The 14375-nt window shown below is 44.0% G+C and overlaps 1 long non-coding RNA gene across 4 annotated transcripts in view; it reads right to left on the bottom strand.

Moving 5' to 3' along the window:
• The window catches only part of LOC125019305, a 275637-nt gene extending 261669 nt beyond the window's left edge, over positions 1-13968 (bottom strand). For 3 of the 4 annotated variants that reach the window (XR_007114052.1, XR_007114054.1, XR_007114051.1), the window contains exons 1-2: positions 13498-13728; positions 6328-6454 (exon numbers count right to left, since the gene is read on the bottom strand). This is a non-coding gene — a long non-coding RNA (uncharacterized LOC125019305). Of the gene's footprint in view, positions 1-6327; positions 6455-13497; positions 13729-13828 lie in introns of those variants that run through there. The other variant, XR_007114053.1, reaches the window with a different exon arrangement.
• Between the last annotated feature and the right edge of the window lie 407 nt (positions 13969-14375).

The raw sequence follows: 14375 nt of genomic DNA, 5'->3' as shown, positions 1-14375 counted from the left end.
CAGGACTGTAACTGATACACCCACAATATTTAACATATTTACAATGAGTAGGAGAACTGAGGTCAGGTTGTATCTTTTATTGTCTTATTTATTTATTTATTTATTTTTTGTAGTTTTGGGCATATTTCCCATAAGTAATAAAATATATGGCGTTGCAGTCATTCAGCTTTATTACTACGATGTAGGAACATATCAGTATTGCTAAAATGTCAAAGAAAGCGAGGTTTTAATCAAACCTCCACTTTGGCCAAATGTAGTTGGACAAAATGAAAAGAAAAAAGGTAAAAAAAAAAAAAAAGATCCGTCATCCAGTGGATTTTAAGGACTGCTCGAAAACGTCACTGACTGTATGAAAAGTGGACGCCATGACAGCTTCTTAAAAGTGAAGCTGAAGCAAGTAGAGCTCCCCCTTGTGTCTGGAGGCTGCAGTATAGGTTATAAGCTCCGCCCCCTGTATGTTAGCGGATGGGCCAAACTAAAAAAGCGGTTTCAGGCATTTTACGTTACGTGTGTTTGAGTGTTCATTTTAGTTATTTACATGATTCGATGAAAAAAAGGAAGTTACATCAGAACAATTGACAGTTGCCATTGACAACCATTCTATGAAGCGTAGGAGTAATAATAAAGTTAGCGCAGTTATTGATTCCCCTGATCTCAACAATTTGTTGGGGATTTAGCGTTGTCCTGGCTAACAGAAGAGATAGAATAATGGAAATAAAAAAACTGGAGTTAGTTCTTATTGTCCACCTAACTCTAACCTTAACAAAGAAAAGTTATATTAGCTAGTTAGCATAGCTGACATTCCAAATCTCCTGAGCTAACAAGTAAATACAAGATCTGTTAAAAGCTAAATGATTTATTACCATTGTAGCTGTAGTTGTCTAATACTTACTAAAAAAATGCTCATTTTAATTTAAAAAAAAAACATTAGCCATTACGATGTATCTTTAAGAAAAACTGAAAAATATAAAATAATAATAATAGTAGTTCCTACTGTTACTAGCCAATGTTCTACCACTCAGTTGCTATTTTAGCCAAAATAATAATAATAATGATCAACAAAAATAGTCACAAGAAGTAAGCTACTTAGCTTAGCTACTAGCTGACATTTTTTTTTAGCTTCTGCTGGTTTTAGCCAGAATATCTACAAAGAAAAGTCAGTGACAACAAAAAATATTTTATTGTGATCGCAGAACCTCAGTTGCAATTAATCACCAGCTGAAAGGTCAGTAGAGTTAGCGGTTAGCGGGTTTGTTAGCGGTTCAATCCCCGGCACATGGACCACATGCGTAAGTGTAACTGAGCAAGACACTAAAAACTGGTGTGTGCGCTTGAGTGAACAAATACGCAAATGCATCATTGTGACTCAGAAAGTGCTTTTGAGTACGAACAGGTAGAAACGTGCATTTACCAAATTTCTGAGCGCAGGCACCAAACATTTTGCATTTCAAATAGATTTTTTTTTTTTTTTGCTCCACGTCGTGTCGGACTACGGGGTTATCCAAAGGTCTGATCTTCCTTCTTTTATCTGTAAATCTAAACATCGCAAGATCTGATCCCCCCCCCCAACCCACCTACAGTACGTTAAATGCAGCGCTCCGAGTCCTGACACCGCTACGTGGCAGCTGTTGGCCACAGATTCCATGGCTGGGGAAGGTTATTTGGAGGTAAACCCACACAGCTTGGGCTTGCTAAGTGGCACAATTATCGTGCTTACACAGTGCTTACGTCCGTGGCACACACCTGGCACAATCGCCTTGTTGTGCATTAGCGTATAAACCAACCCCTGGAAATGCATGCCTCCAGAAAGGGCCCCAACCCCCGCCACGGAAAACAAGAGGAGCAATTTAAGTTGGAGTTGATATATCTGGTGAAACGTCCTCAAAGCAAGTAATGAGATTAAAAAAAAAAAGAAAAAAGACAGCAACGCTGCATACACTCCACGTAAAGTATCTGCATATGTCTACGTTTACGTTCAAGCACGTACACAAAAAGACGTACAGATTGTTTAAAGACCGTCGCAGTCGTATGAACTCCATATGTTCATAAGGATGGTGCATCTCATTAGAACAACCCAGCCGCTTAAGTCATTTTTTTTTTTTTTTTAAGCTCGTGCCTTAACCGCTCCGTCTGACCAGGTGGCTGTTTATTCTCCTTTAATTATTTTTCCGAGCTTCTTCTTTTCTTTTTTCTTTTTTTTTATCCCTCCCCCACTTCCCTCGGATCATGAAATAAAAATCTATACTTGGATTCCCCGAGCTCTTGTTATCCAGTTGCATATACATATGTATATATATTTATATATATATATATATATATATATATATATATATATATATATATATATATATATATATATATATATGTATTAAGTGAAATAAAATGGCGGCATTAATGAATGTCCATGCTTTCAGGGCCACTCAGAGGTCAGGGAAATTAATTTTGCCCACTCTTGGAGGCTGGAAAGTCGTGGAGGAAGAATCAGGAGCAGAGAGGTTATAAATACAATAAGGCTTCATGTTGGAGTTGAACCTTTTTATACAGAGTTATCCAACGGCTGATGAGTTACTTCCCCGATGTCTGCTCCCTGCTGCCGCACGTTTGAACTCCGCAGATATGGACGAGCATTTCCTCCGTTTCCCCGCTCTAAATTTAATCTACCTTTTAAAAGAGTGGTTAAGGATGTGTGTGTTTATATGTGTGTGTGTGTGAAGCACCCCGAGCGCTGCTGTCATGCGTTCGAGAACAAAAGCACTCAGCGTTACAAGCCGGTCCAAGCCGAGTTCTAGCCCTGTTATTTATGGAAAACGAGGAGTGTATGGATTAAAGAGATGATGCCAAGACGGAGAACAACAACAACAACAACAACAACAACAACAGCGACGACGACGACGACGACCAGAGAGAGAGAGGGAGAGGGAGAGAGAGAAAGCCGTGATTCATTTCCCAACCCGTGGAAAAGGGCCAAAGGACAAACAAATCAATGGCAGTTTGGATGATATCTGGCCCCTGGCATTGACAGGCCCTGGAAGCGTTTGGACGTGAATGTAAATGTGAAAAGTGCAGTTTTTCTTTATAAGCAGCGAGGCGCCGCCAAAGCTACAATATATATATACACGCTGGGCTGTTCTGATTAACGCCGCTCGGCGCGTTCGGGGTAGTAAAGCTTCGAGACGCTGCAGCGGCGCATATATTTTTTTTTTTCCTGCGCAGATTAAGCGGACGAAGGCGCGCTGATGACTTTAAGAGACAACGCCGAGATCCATCAAATTAGAAAGCGGCCAAAACAATCAAATAATGCACTGGATAAATGATGTCATACTGTAAAAATCTACGGCTTATTGTCTGGGCGCGCGGCCAATTCACGGCGCTGCAGCGGTTATGCAAAAAAGGCTGCGGCTTCTCGGTGTAAAAATTGTTAAAAGCCACATGCGAGGGAAGGTAGAGGAAGAGGAGGGGAAGAAGAAGAAGAAGAAGAAGAAGAAGAAGAAGAAGAAGAAGAGGAGGGAGGAAGAACGGCCGAGGAGACGAGCCCTGGCTGGCTGCCACTCATCTGGGCACCTTCTCTAAGCAGGGCAGCAAATCAAACGCGCCAGGAAAGAATTAAAGGAGAAAGGGAGAGGGAGAGAAAAAGAAAAATGATTTTTCTTTATAAATAGCAGGGCTTGCCAGAAGGCAGAGGAAATGAGAGCAAGTGAGCGCTGGAAAAGAAGGGCTTGAGCTTGACACGGGGCTTAAAATTGAGAGGGGGCGGAAAGAAGGGACCTACTGCGCGAAAATGTCTCCAACCAAAGCAAGGATTAGTGTTCCAACCTCCTCCACCGCCAAGATCCGCCAGTACAACTAATCACCTTCACAGCTTCTCTCTATCTTTTTCTTCTCTCTGTCCTTTTCTCACTCTTTTCATTTTTTTTTTTTTTTTTTTTTTCTCCTGCCTGCACTCTCCTCTCTCTGCTCTTTAAAGTATCATTTCGCCTCTCTCATCGTCATTATGGCTAAAATTAAAGCAGAGTATGTTCTGCCAAGCGCGATTAGCCGCCGCAGCCTAACTGGGCGCAGAAAGGTGCTCTGGTTTTTATTTTTTTTTTTTCACATATATTTATATATATATTGTTTTTTTGAGTCAGTGCGGTGCACGGTGCATTAGGAGGGAACAGGGTCACGCTGCAAACTTCAAAAGACATCTACATATGTGATGACAAGGGATGTCGCAGATAAACCGCCCCTGTCTCCATCCTCACTCTTTGATCCCTCCTCCTCCTCCTCCTCCTCCTCCATCCCACCTTCTCCACCTGTCCGTCCATCCTTCTCCTCCGTCCATCTTTCTCCTTCGTCACCAAAGATGGCGCCGGAGAACGGAGAACGGCGGCGGCGGCGCGTGAACATAAACAAATTGATCACGCAGGAGATGAGGCGGGCGGTGGATTTTTTTTTTTTTTTTTTTTGAGGGGTTTGCCGTGGGAAGAAGGAGGGGTACGCGAAACAGACAGCAGCCATTAAGCTCCTCTCTCCGTCTCTCTCTCTCTGTGTTTTCCTCTCGTAGAAAGATGGAAGTGGGGTGGGCCTCGCAGAACCATCCCGGAGAAAGAGCCACTTCATAAGCAGATGCCTGGCATACGATCGCAAGCCGGGGGAGTGTGTGAATTCATTCTCCTCCGCTATAAATACGCGCCGCGTCTCTGTATAGGTGCAAGCGCAAAATGTAATTAGGCAGTGAGGCAGAAAAGCAAGCTGCCTTTCTCTATGTTTGCATATTTTGTCCACAAATAATGTACTACAAAGGCAACGAGAGGAGAAATCTCTCCTGAATATTCATTTACAAAATAACGGTTTGCTGATAAGGCCAAGGCATGTGATAATCAATTAGCTAAATGTTCTACAAAAACCTGGCACGAAGGGAGAAGGCAAAAATAATAATAAATGTGCGCACGCGCGGCGGCGTGCGCGTCGGTGAGGGATGAAATGACGACTTCAGCAGAAGTCTGAATATCTATACCACATTAGCCTAGATAAAATATCACAAAGAACAAAAAAAGAGGGGAGCAGGACGCGTGTTTCTAATGAGTTTGTTTGTTCCGAGCGCTCGCGCAATGAGGGAGAGTTTGTTCGACACGGGAGGTTCCTAAACGCACCTGCTGCTGCGATTAGGAACCTCACGACGGGGCAGGTGGACGAGGTCAAAGACGAGCTGGGAGGAAATCTCAGAGATGTGGAAACCTCCTGGCCGTGCCCGTCGGGACTCTCTTTCTGGTTTTAATTCAAAATGAATCCTGAACAATGCTCATCAGAGTCAGACATGTAAATGCATGCGGCGCTACCCAGGTCATAATCCCTGACAGGAGCATCTATCAGGAGCAGGATTCACAAACACTGACACGCTCTGAAGGAAGGAAGCTGAGGTCCTTCAGTGTCTGCCAGGTTTACATGCAGAGGTTTCAGGTCAGCTGATTCCACGTGAGGTCATCTGTTCAGATCTGATGTTTACGTGACGCTCTACTTTTAAGAAAAACAGCCATTTTACACCATGAAAACATCTCGCGACTGATCCAAGATGGAGGTCTCTGGTCTAATCGGCAGCAGCTGATATCGTTTTTACACTTTTATCTTTAAACCTGTGGCTATTGATGCACCTTTTTAAACAGTTAAAAAGTTCTATTTTTGAGATATTGTCTAGTTCTTTCAGAGTTGTTATTAAAAACAAGGAAACTCGATCATGCTCAGACAGAACAGAACCTTACTTACTTCTGACTTTACATCAGTTTGGTAAAACAAAGTTCATTCGGTTTGGACCAGTCTGTTCTTTAAACCATGTAAACCCAGCTACTTACTATATAAATGCTACTCTGCTCCTCTGGTCATGATGGGGGTTATCTCAGTCATACGGTATAAACTACTTTAATTACTCACAGAAGCAGCATTCATAAACTGGACTAGATGAAGAACAGTGACGCTCTACAGGAAGAACCAGAGTCGACTCTAGTTTCTGAGGAAGTATCTTCAGTATCTTCCAGACAAGGCTGAGGTTCTATGAGTCAACCCCCTCCCACCCACTCCACAACGCGCTGGACCAGTTTCAGGTCTACACTCATTCAACCAATGAGCCACAGAAACTCATTCCCGTCTGTGACGATCGAACTCTACAACTCGAGTCTCTTCAACAGTTTAATGAAACTCGTTGCAAATGCTTTTTGCTTTGTTTTCCTGCATCTTAATTCATCCTGTTTGTGTTTCACTCTATCTCCTTGCGACTGTCGCTTTACGGGAGCAACTGCAACGAAAACACTTTCTTTGAAGGATTAATAAATAAAAGGGGATTAATGTACTTACAGCTTTCCTGTGCGGTTGTAGATATCAAGAGCAGCGTGTTTTCACCGGCAAAAGTTAAAAGTTCCACTTTTCTCTCCGTAGAGTTCTAGTAGTTTCTCGTCAGCGTGCATGTAGCCGGTGCAGCAGCCTGAGGTGCAAAACAGAGGCAGATTTAGGAAAAGCTTTTATACAACGAAACAATAGAAACAACCGTGCAAAACAGAACAAACTGCATCTGGCAGCAACTTCATCTCTGTAGCATTTTTATACCTGCATGCACAGATTTAGAGCTTGTGATCACACTTTTTATTCTGTTTTCTTTTATTTATCTGTGATTTTTATTACCTAATGACAATAAACAAAAAAGGAAAACTGAATTTCACACATTTTTAATAATATATTGTAGAAGCAAACGTGACGTGAATCTCGTGAGTCGAAAGCTCAACACGTTATGTGACGAAAAAGACGTAGCCAAGGATCAGAAACCTGGACGTTAATGACCATGTGAGCACGTCAAGCTCTTTTAGCATTTTGCAGCCTGACCTCACGGACCACTGAGCACCTTTAAAAGATCCGTGTTGCTCATTTTGGATTACGGTAATCACGTTGCATTTTGGGCTTCTGAAAGCTGAGACGTGTCGCGTTACGGTAATTTCACATGTGCCGCTCCTTCAGAGGTTATTAAACTCTTACAAACTGCAGTAAATTGTAATGAACTGGCGGACGTGGAAGGTTCCAGGTGTTCTGGATGAAAATGTGCACAAGCACTTTACTCACAGGACGTTTCCTGACCTTTTTAGAGTTAAAATGAGCAAAAAAAAAGGGGGCACATTTTCAAGCGCCCTCACGATAAAAGAGGGACGACGTATATTTCTCAAGTAGCCGAACGATGATTTGGCGTTTCTGCTTCGTAATAAACACCTTTAATAATTCATCCCTTCCATCACTTTCTGTCCAGTGACAAAGTGATTTACATATTTAAATGAATTCTACAGCCAGTACTGCAGTATTATGTATTAAAGCTGTTACCACTACACCGCTACTGCATGTAAAACCAATTACAACACGAGCAATTAGACCTTGCTCCTATTAATAACTGCTGACAAACACTGGCGTTAGATATAGCAGCTGGTTTTAATAAGAAGAGTTAAGTGTCAGCTCCTCCAGGCCCTGTGCCCTCCTCCCTCCCTCCTCCCCTCCCTTCCACCTCCACCCCCTCTGCCGCCACACGGGGCACGTCGTCCTCTACTGGCCGCAGCGTGAATTGCAGCTGACCCTGCCTCCTGCAGCCAACCTGGCAGGGAACAAAGAGGCAGAGCTGTGCCAAAGAGGCCTATCGCTCTCTCGTCTGGAGGGGAGGAGAGGAGGGAAGGCTTCCAGGAGGGTTTGGAGGGGTAAAAAGAAAGGGGGGACGGGGGGGGGCTTCGTCATACTGGAGCAATGCAGCTGTGCTCTGCGGTCGACTCCGAGCCGAACGGGGGGCAAACTGTTTCGGCGGGTAGAGGGGTGGGCGGTTGTTGGCACTGAGGGGTGGGCTGGTAAGACATCTGTCATCCTATCATCAATGCTGTCACATCATAGCACAAATGGGCTGCGGGAATATATATATATATATATATATATATAGTTTTTTTTTTTTTTTCATACAGCCCAAAAAACAAGGGACGGCAAAAGGTGTCAGTTAGCGTGTGATCCATCGCTGCTCCTTTGTGCCGTTTTCAATAAACTGAGCTCCACCTCAACCAAAAGGAAAAAGGGGGAAGCGAGTGTAGATCAAATCTACAAATCAGAACATGAAAAACTGTGCAGGTGGAGTCCAGACCCCTGAACGCTGCAGGTCTGAGGCCTCGGACAAAGATGGAGAGGTAAAAAAAGAAGGTTGAGGGGTTTTAATCCAACCCCCCCTCATTTTTATTTACCTATTTATTTTTTTGACGCATCCGTAACGACACCTTGAAGATCTTCACCCACCCCCCTACGCCGCCCGGCTTTGTTGCCGGGGGTTGAGGGGAGTAGGTAGGTTGAACAGGAGAGCTTTGAACTGCAGAGTGACGGAAGAGGAGGATCCGAGGGGTAAATGTAAATTATTGTTACTTTACACGTTTAACCCAGCACCCACAACCGCACACGCCCCAGCCCAACCCTTCCTCCCGCGCTCACTGGCTCGAGCTGGGGGCCGTGGAAGGAGGGAGGCAGCCCGGTACGAGTGGTGGTGGTACTAGTAGTAGTGGTGGCGGTGGAGGGGGGCAACAATTCTGACATCATGTTGCCCTCTTTTGGCGAACGTGCGCAACTGCAGCTCACTGTCCCCCTCACCTCAGAGGCTCAGAGGCAGCGACCCCCCAACTACCATCACCACAACTACTATCACTACTTGTCTCCCCAAAAGAAGAGAACTGATGGAAAACAGCTGAAAATACGACGCAAAAAATATAATTAAAAAATGTTGTGTTTGTTTAACATGAAACTTAAAGAATCATCAAGGTGAATTGTCGACTCTTTAAAAGACTTCAAGCCGCGACGAGACGAGAGTCACACTGTGGATTATCTCACCAACAACTCGCACATGTTCCTGCTGTGAATCATCTATTAGCGATTTTATTCTGGCGGGGATTAGGGAAACCAAAGGTTTCGTCTTTACAAGTCTCATCCTCATAACTTAATTATTTTTTAGTTTTCTGCAATTTGGAAAAAAAAAAAACAACAACACAATTTAACCCCTCTTTTGGAGTCCGATGTCTTTTCTACGTCATTATGACGTATATGTGAATAAAGCAGAGTACGATACGTGTCAGACTTTCTAGCTAACTATCTAAAATAAATTAAGAACAAACAAAAAAAATTAACGCGGATGTTTGACGTTCTCCACTGGTTTCTGTCTGTGTGGAACCTAAAAGTATAAGTCAGAAACATAAATTTTATCTACACAGCTGTAATAAAACGAGTAAAAAGACACCAAAAAAGCAAAAAATAATCTGCTTGAACGTGCTGTTATTTGCGTTTTTATATTTTTGATCGTCTCCTTCGTGTAAGGTAAAAAAAAAGGCTCCTAAGGCTCGGCTGGTGTCAGAGGTTGCGTTCTGAGAAAGCAGGTGTGAACGGACGAAGCCTAATCTCTGCCCACAGACTGGATTTGAAGTGTGAAGCGACGCTGAACGCGGAGGCTCGCGTTCGTCTCGTTCTGCCACTCGGCATTCGCCTGTCGCCAGGCGCGGCTCCGAGCCATCTCCCCCCAGATGCATCTCGGCTGAATCGATAGGGCCCTCGCAGCATATCATTAGACATAAGTATTATAATTACTTGTGTTATTAATTTTGCCTTAATACCGGGGATAATATGATATGTAATTCAACCCTGTTGAGGGAAGAGAAAATAAGATAATCACAAATGCATCTCTTATGAAAATCAATGTTGAAATGGATATTCCAATAACGCCAAACCGTTGCCCCCATGTCCCCCCCCCCCCGTTCTCCTCCTCCTCCCCCTCCTCCTCCCCCCCATGCATATCAACCAATCACTTTCCGCATTCATCTGGAAAAAAAATATATATAAATATGTCCGATATATTTCACATGAGCGGCCCTGTCCGAGGCAAAACAATATGGATTTGTGTTGCCTCGCAAACAATTTTAATAAAAAGCTATTGATTGGGGATTGAGCGGGTAGCCTGTGGGCGCCGAGCACCAGACCCCAGTGGGTCCAGATCATTAATGTCCTCAACTGCTGGCTTCACTGGTGCAAATTTGTTCAATAAGGGTCTGGCACGCACGCTTCGGGGTTTGATTTTGATACAGACACGTCAAGCTGTTTGCGGCTCCTGCGCGGGCCACGAAAAAAACACGCCGCGCGCTAAAAGACGACGGAGGCAATCACAGCGTGGATCCAATTAAATCAAAGCAACGCTGATGCACATGATTTCAGGAAAGTGGCACGATGATTAATAAATTTAAATGCACGCACTCCCACTCCGGGGCTAAGAAACTGAAAGAGACTAAACAGGTCCAGCCGGAGGAATGTGTAGTACGAGGCGGTGATTTCACACTCCCTGCAACATGTCAGGAGACATCATCCTGACAGGGGAGGGGGTGGGGGGGCTGGCGAGCGTGGGGAGGGAATTAAAAAAAAAAAAAAAAAAAGTGCAAAACACACTCCTCTACTTTATGTCAAACCTCGGTAAAAAAAAAAATTTGCGCGGCCGCAACATCTACATCGAGGCAAGAAACGCGCTCGCACACTTTCGCGAGCAGGTATCAAAGCCCGGGTGCAGCGAGACAGTTTTAATTACCAGGTACTTTCCTTATGCTTATGATTTCAATTTCTCCCTGCAAAGCTGGTAATGATATTCAAAACGCCCGCTGGCAACCGCGAACTCCTTATTCTCCTCCTGTCTTCCTCTCCCACTAAAATGTGAATACCCCAGTTTACGGGCTTATTTGTCCTCCAGTCACTTTGTAAAATCTTTATTCTGCTCAACATCGTCTTTTCAAATGCGAGCCTCACCGGAAGGGATGGCAATAAAGGGCTTCTTTTTGGGGGGTGTGTATGTGTGTGTGTGTGTGTGGTTGGTTGGTGGGGAGGAGGGATCAATGTAGAATGTATTAGCCTGCACTACTGAGACTGACTTCAATAATAAAAGAATTGATCCTATAAAGTGAAGCTTTATTCGGGGGCCGGTACGGTGAAGGAGGACGGTCCGTTCCAGTGCTGCACGGGTCAGATGGAGCCAAAAACATTTCAGAACCACTGTTACATTCAAGTTCTCCTGTTGAAATGCATGAATTTTGGAACAATTTAAGCAAAAAAAAGGACGAGGAAGTGAGAAAATATTTAGAAAGTTGAATCAGATTGAGCTGATTTATATTTAGATAATAAATAGGATGATTTTAATATAATTTAGAACGTGCACGTGGTTGTAAATTTATCGAATCTCAATTTTTAATTTCTTTGTTTTTAAAACGGGAGCTGCTAATATTTCCCGATAACCCATTAGTCACCGGACGCATCACATCCCAGCAGCGTCTCTGCAGCACAGGCGCCGGTAGTAAAAACGCCAGCGGTAATCAGACGCGAGGGCTGGATATATAACAAGCACACTTCACAGTATGCCTAACAAGCACCCTCCACACACTAATCAGCTCGAGTGGACTTGCGTCTTCGCCGTTCGGTTTTTTTCTGCCGGGGCTCAGATCATGAATCGATCTGGATGGTATCAGTGGATGCGGTTGGCGCTGATTTGACGAAGCTGCTGCACGTCAAGGAGGAGAATAGAGGAGGGTGGAATTCCTGTGGCGTTTAGTGATTAAAATAAAGTGTTTAATGCAAAGATGCACACACACACACACACACACACACAAGTGTGAACGTGCATTTTCTCTGCAAACTCAAATTTGACCTGCATCAGTCTCCCTGCCCGCAGGCCTCTAAAGATTTAGTTCAACACGATGCACACCAAATAATATTGATAAATCTGTTTACTGTTTATTTCTGACAAATTGTGTCGAGTGCAACTTTTCCTGATATTAAATTCATGTTAATAATATATAAATATATTTAAAAAAAAAAAAAAAAAGGCTGGAGACGTTCGCCACATACATTATGCATGCCTCTTTAATCGAGTTCCCGTTTGTGGAGCTGCCAGTTAATTATCTGTTGACTGACTGTCTGTTAAACAGTTTGTAAAACCTACAAGTGAAGCTAAAATGATTCCAACTGATTGAAAATCCTCGATTGTTTCTCGTTCAACTCAAATCAAATAAAGATTTAACGCATGAAATGTCTTTTTTCCTGAATTAAAAAAACTACACATGCACCGTGACCTCCCAATAAAAGTTCTACCTAGTGGGTCCTCCACCCACCGAACAAACAAACGGGTGGTACAGGGTGGTGTCTGTATGTACGGGCGCTGAGGGTGGGGGGGGCCAGACACCCGCCTTGTGTAATCCCATCAACTCATGTCAGACATCGGTCTGGAAACACGTCTATCTGTACGGCCTGTAATCCACGGGCTGAGACTTAACACACACACACACACACACACTCCCACTTATCTAGTGACACACACACGGAGACACAAAGATACTCTGGGAAAGAAATAGTTGGCGGCCGCGCGACTCAATTTGTGCGTCAGTTGTTGTGCATTAACAGAGAATCAGGAGCTGGAAAAATAACGGTGCGTATGCGCTGCTGCTGCTGCTGCTGCTGCTGCTGCCGGGCCACGAGCATCGTTTACGCTTTATGTTCCGGTAAAGTAAAGCTCGAAAAAGCTTTAAGACGATAAGAAACTGTGCAAAAAAAAAAAAAAAATGGAGTTAAATAACATGAAAGCAGAATCTGACTACCTGAGATTTTGATAGAAGTGAGACTGCAGGTTTGGTTGCAAGTGTGTGAGCTCAGTTTGTTGTCACAGATGATAAAATATGCTGCAAGATGCTTTTGTCTATTAGATAGATAGATAGATAGATAGATAGATAGATAGATAGATGCTTTATTCGTCCCAAACTGGGAAATTTCACAGTTGCAGCAGCACCATACATACTATATAACAGGAAAAGACAATATACTACATACACGATATTTGCAAGAATTTTGTGTATTAGGAACAACCAAAGTGTCTCTGCAGAGATAGCAGTGATAATAAAAGCTGCAGTGTGCTTAGAAGTCATGCAAATCCAGGTAAAAAATAATAAAGCTGTTCAAAATTGTGCTCAAAAGGGACAAAAAAACGCACGACAAATCTACAACTGGGCATGCACAGATTCCCGTCGACACAGTTTTTGCCGCCAAGCCATTCAGTCAATCAATCAATCAATCAATCAATCAATCAGCGGTCCGCGGGAACAATATGTCCCATTGTCATTCAGATGCATGCAAAACGACACGAAGAAAGAGAAGAGGAAGAAGAAGAAGAAGAGAGAGATCATGAAAAAAAAAAGAAAGACGTCGGACAAGGCACCCCTGCTCGTGTCTCGCTTCAAAGAGGGAGAGGGAGGGAGAGGGAGGGAGAGACGCAGGGTGCAGGACCCACACGGTGTAGTTCCAGCCAATTGCGTTCCAGAGAAGTGACCATGGCCAGTGATAAACAAAGCACCATAGATCATTCCTCTCCCAGACGGAGCCGGAGCTGGAGGCAGCGGAAGAGCGGGAGAAGCGGTCAGATAGACAGAGAGAAGGAGAAGGAGACAGAGAGCTCACCGCCTATATGCACCTCTGTTATCCTCTGACGCTACATTTTGATGCCCTTTTTTTGCAAACTGGAATGCCATTAAAAGCCGGGGCCGTGCTGCACGCCTGCAGATTTGCTCTCTGTGACGAGAAGGAGGGAGCGAGCCGAGAGGGAGAAAGACCGAGAGAAAGAGGGAGGGAAGAGTGCTGCTGCTGCTGCTTCCTTCTCCCACAGCCACTGTGCCGATGCATCACATTCAAGAACAAACCCCCCCCCACCCAAAAAAAAAAAAAAAAGACTTAAATTGTTCCCATTCCCCAAGCAGAACAAAAAAAAAAAAAAAGGGCATTCAACACTTACCCCGCTCCCCGGCACAAGACTCACATTCATATGAGTCCGGTGTGCGTCATAACACAAAACCTCAGCTATTCCTCCAAAACAGATGTGCAAAGAGGAGCGGCGAGGTTCTCCCTCTTTTGTTTGTGAGCCTGCCTAGCTAGGTTTCTCTATTTGCATCCGGCTTTTTTTTTTTTTACAGCTTTGAAGCAGGTGGATGACAAAAACATCAATCTCTCCAGGCACATTGTGTGGCTGCGGTGCACGCTTTGACACACTCCCCTCACCAGCTCCATACAGTGTAATCACACATTCCTATTCTCCGCTCACGGCTCCACGCGTGAATACGGGCTCAAAAGGAAGCTGAAGGACAAGTGTGCATTGTTGGAGAGGTGCTTTTGTAGTAATCTTGTTTTGATTGGATTAGAGTGGGAATTCGCTGCATCTCCGGAGTTGCATTCGCTGTAACGTCGAGGCTGTTTTATACACGCAGGGTAATGAAGGACAGGGAGTCAGAGTCAGAAAGGATCTGTTTGACTTTTTCCCCCTCTTTAAGGGGTCAACCTGCAGA

Source organism: Mugil cephalus, chromosome 13, assembly GCF_022458985.1.
Source record: "Mugil cephalus isolate CIBA_MC_2020 chromosome 13, CIBA_Mcephalus_1.1, whole genome shotgun sequence".
NCBI lineage: Eukaryota > Metazoa > Chordata > Actinopteri > Mugiliformes > Mugilidae > Mugil > Mugil cephalus.
The sequence above is the reverse complement of the archived record's forward strand: the minus strand, read 5'-3'. Positions and strand labels throughout refer to the sequence as shown.